The following is a 5,101-nucleotide window of genomic DNA, read 5'->3' on the forward strand; positions in this document are numbered from 1 at the left end:
TAAGGTCTGTAACCGCGACCTTCCGGGCCTGAACCTCAGCCTGTCAAAAAATAGTAAACAGTTTACACGATAAACATTTACGAAACACGGAAGAAAGTAACACAGTTAAAGAAACATACCTGCAGGCTGGCAACAACTTTGCCAAAACGAAAGCGCTCCGCATTCGCCTCTTCAAGAGCCTTAGAAGCAGGGCCCTCCCTCTCTTCAGCCTCCTCAAGGGCTTTCGCGGCATGAGCCCCGGCTTCTTTGGCCTCTTCAAGCGCCTTCAGAGAGTCGGCCTTCGCCTGCAGCGCTTTAACAGAAATGGCCTCAGCCGCAGCTTTCTCCTGCCTCAAGGTAGCGTTCGCTGCCTTGGCATTTGTCAACTCCTGCCGAGCATGAAACAGAATGTCATTCTGTTTAGCCCAAGATGCATTCCACTTCTTGCGCTCATTGGACATTTTTTCATTCCAACTCTTGCGCTCATCAGCAAGAAGTTTAGCAAGGGTACCCACCTGTTTCAGCTGGGCAGCGGCAGCCCATTCAAAAGTCTGTTTCTGCTTCTCAAAAGCAGCTCTATCTTTCTCAAGCTGCTCCGCACCCACACGAGCAGCCTGGACCAGTTTTTCCGCTTCTGCCCGCATGCGAGCAACATCTTCCTCGCGCCGGCCCAGCACTTTATAATCTTCCAAAATGGCATTTGCCACAATGGAAGTCCCTACCAGCATTGTTGAGAGCTGGTTTATACGCAGCTCTCGGGGTGCGGCACGGGCGCGCTCGACTTCAAAAGTGGTGCCCAGACCACCCAAAATCTCCTTGCATGCCGCAGGGTCATTAGAAATATCGTCCCCCTGCATAACAGTCCAGGGGGGTCGGTGATACACCATACTGCGACCCTGGGAGTATGTGCGGTAGTAATACTCCAATTCAGACTCCCCAGGCTGAATTGGAGGCCCATCATAACCCGCACCACGAGCAGACGAGCCGCTACCCTTCTCACCAGCAGGAGACTTCTGCGGCTCAGCATCCTGCTGCCGCACCTCAGCATCAGACTTCTGCTTACCGGCATCAGAAAACCTCAAGTCCAATCCATCACCCTCATTAGGAGAGATCAGATTGTCCGAAGAATCTACAGTGTCAAAAATCCGGTCAGCAGTCGTTTCCACCGTCTTCTCCAAGGGGGGATCGCGAACCGGCCCAACCAAAGGGACCGTAGGCTCCTGGGGCACGACAGTCTCCTTCGATACCCCCGCACCTGCAGCAGCGGTATGCGGAGGAGACGCAGGGAAGTTAAAGAAAGAATACCCCGCATCTCGGGATTCTGCAACACAAAGAGCATTAATGATTATTCCCACCTATTGTACATACAAAACAAGGAAAAGGGATATACTTACCAGCAGCAACTGCAGGTTTCCTTTGCGCCGGAGCAACTCTCTTGGTCTGCAGTCTCCGACGTTTCGGTTCACCACCACCAGCAGCCTTCTGCTCTGGTCCCCTTTTCTCTCCAACAACGGGGGGAACCACAGCAGTTCCACCCGCAGCCGCACCACTACCTATAACACCCAAACCCTCAAGGGTGTCAGATACTACGACGTAATCGGTATATCCCCGAGAACAAGATCGATAGGTACCTGCGGCTTCAGAAACTGAAGAAGGGGCAGCTGAGCCTTCAGCACTCCCCTTGCCACGACCCCGCACGGTCTTCTTCACCGTTTTCTTCTCCACAGTCTTTTTGGGGACACGTTTCTCAAACTTCCCCAAATCCGCAAGGATACCTGGATTGACACAATCAACAAAACCAGTCAAAAAGATAAACTGAAAAAATTAATGTCACATACGACATACCTCTTGCGTCTCCCGGAACCGGGGCATCCAGCACCGCACGCGACGGTACGCGGAAGTTGCTAAGAATTTCAAGGTTGAAGCCTTTCTTCAGCTCAACCGCAATCAGTTCAACCTGGCCCTTGAAATCGGGCTCAAACATTCTCCACAAGCCAACCGCATCCGCTGATACATGCATGCAGGTTACTACAAAGGCTTAGGAAGTAAGGAAAATAACAAAGTGTAAAGAGCTTACCACCACCCTTTTCCCGCAAAACGGGCCTTTCCTTCCTATCTGGTCTCGAGAGCATCATCCGCAATATCCACAGTTGATCATTATCCAACTTCTTGAGTTCAATAGGCCGCAGCCTAGAGAACCAGTCCACGGTCTTTGCGGTAGCAACAGGAATATCTTCATCAGAAACTCCAACGTTGACATTCCTGAAAGACATGGTAGCATAGACCGCACAGGCTTTCACATAGAAGAACCTCTTCTTCCAGCCTGTCACACCCTTAGGGGGCGTCATCAACTTCAAGCTCCCATGCCGTTGAGTAAACGAGAAAAAACCGGTGTTCACCGTCAACTGGTAGAACCGCCGGAAATTTTCCACTGTAACGGGCAAGCCATGGGCACGGAATGTATATTCAAAGTTCCTAATTCGGAACATTCCAAAGGGACTAAGTTGGGAGATATGGAGATGATAATACTCCAATACCTCCGCAACAAACACCGTCACCGGCAACCTAAGGTTGCCGTCGTTGAAAAAATCAGCCCACAAGGTTATATAACCGACCGGAGCATCGGCACCGGTGTCCCCCACTTGTGGGTAGGTAGCATCCCAATCTTTGGCCATCTGCACAGTGGCCATCAGGAGTTTAAAACCACCCTTCGACCACTTCAACACCGGTAACCCACCACCGGGAACGTCAACGTCATCATCTTCGTCTTCATCAGCCGATACTACCGGCTGTTCAGGGTTTTCACCCTCCACATTGTGTGGATTTGATGGTTCAGCCATCAGAAAATATCAGAGATATGAAAGAACGTGAGTAGAAAAACAAAGAACCCTCACTGGAACTTCAAGGAATTTCGTCGGAGAAGACAAAGAACAAGGTTTCTCTCACCGGCAAATTTTTGAAACTTCAAACAAGTGAGGGGAAACCACGAACGGTTTCCCCTTATATACCCATCGCAATTAATGCGGAGGGAGAAAACAAATCATCACGTTCAAAAAGAGCGAATCGTATCGTATGACACCACGTGTCGAGCGCCGTTTCCGCTGACGGTTATCACGCGCGCGTGGCCGCCCACGCGCCTGACACAAGAGACGTTTACACTCTTCGCTACAGTGCATTTAATGCCTCGGGCAGTGCAAACGTCCTTTCATTTCAGCACATGCCAGGAAGATCTCACCAACTTCCACCAACTCACACGTGAGATCAGCCACGTATGCAACAAAAAGCGACTACATTATCCAATTATAAGCGGCATGCGGTTTCTCTGGTATACCGCACCATAACCCATACCGCATGTCGTTTTTTAACATACCCCTAAAAATAGGTAAAAATATATATCTCTACACTATAAGGGGGTATAATACCTATCCGCACTACCCACGAGCACACGTGGAATATGCGGACATGACACACACGAGCCCGTTCAGGTGTGTCAGATGCTCAGAACCAGCGTTGTCCGTTGGACTGAACCGCATCTCAGACACAGGGGAACCGCATTGCCTTCATTCTCTTCAAGCTTCAAATCCCTCCTGTCCGGTTCACAACCGCAGAGGGTACATGAACACCTTCTTTAACAAAAGGAAGGAAGGGAATGCACGCGAACGCACATCAGCAACCCTGTCTCCTGATCCTTCAAGAGCTACATCCGAGCCACACCCGCTTCGAGCAAATATGGTAATGCAAAACCACAGACACTCACGAGGAGCTACGGACATAACCATAGCTTCCGCAGAGTGGTTGCTACGGAAGAGCCAAGCTCAATCCACATCACCGAGCAATGCTACTGCAAGGCAAACGCGGTATTGGAGCGGGAAGGTAAGTGGTTCCAAAACGAACGCAGATAAGCGCTCTAACCGAGCCCTCGTCGAACAACAAGCGTCCGAACAGCGGTAACAAGTCTGCTTATGACTTTGTTTGCCCGACTATGGGCCGCATAGAATAAACAATGGTGGGCATACCCTTGCCTATGACCATGTTTATTTACCCATAGTACGAATATACATTGTTCGACCAAACATGGCCAACAATGACGCAACGAGGTAACCGCAAAGAACGTGCGGTTACTAGAGAGCTATGACGACAAACACGAAAACCAACAAAAAAGGGATCGTCGTCTCATAACTAGATGCTGAACATAGAGCTTGAGCAAAGCACTTGCAAGCATCAACAACTTTTGATCCCAGTCTCAAAGATTGGTCCAAAAGTTTCTTTTCTTCTTCATGCACCAATTCAACAATTGATATGAAGAAAAGACCACCTTTAAAGGATGGGAAACCTCCACATACCTTCAAACCACCATCTCAGAGGTTGGTTCGAAGTTTGTGCAGCATTACTAACAAGGTCTCCAAGAGACCTTCGGCACAACAACAGGTGGCAAGCCACCTGGTGACATAAATCGGCTGAGAATCTCGCATCAGACGAAGATTCCTTCACCGGTACGGAAGAGGCGTCAGATGACCCTTCCAGACCTCCAGCTTGATTTACATACAGAAAAGACCACACATGGTCTAGGATCTTCTCCAGACTCCAAACTACCTTCCAAACACCATAGTCCAGTACTCCTCCCACATACAACTTGTATGTGGCAGCAACACTAGACTGGGGGGACTTGAAGGGGTATGGTCCCAGATCTCGCGCCAGCATCGACCGCGAGTGACCATTACCCTTATCAAAACCCCCACCAGCTAACAACCTACTTGTGCCCATGCGAGAACGCGTCGGCACAAGGGTTGAATCCAATCTATCTAGTAACGAAGGAGGACTTACATGGAACATGAGAACGGTAGAGTGATGCGACATAGCATCACATCTGGTGTATGAAAACGAAAGTGTTCACAGTGATGCGGCCTCGCACCACATCCAGCGAACACTTCTATCAATACAAAGAAAGCCTTACCTTAGGCACAGAAGGAGATGAACGTAACGGTGCGGTTGACACCAACCCGATGGTCGGTTGTTGGCTCGGTGGCTCCCAAATTTTCCAGTTTCCAATTATGGTCCACTCTGGTCTTTAAACCATGGCACACCAACGCAACAAGTTTATAGAACTTCAAATTTCTAGCTA

The sequence above is a fragment of the Helianthus annuus genome, chromosome 4 (assembly GCF_002127325.2).
Source record: "Helianthus annuus cultivar XRQ/B chromosome 4, HanXRQr2.0-SUNRISE, whole genome shotgun sequence".
NCBI classification, from domain to species: domain Eukaryota; kingdom Viridiplantae; phylum Streptophyta; class Magnoliopsida; order Asterales; family Asteraceae; genus Helianthus; species Helianthus annuus.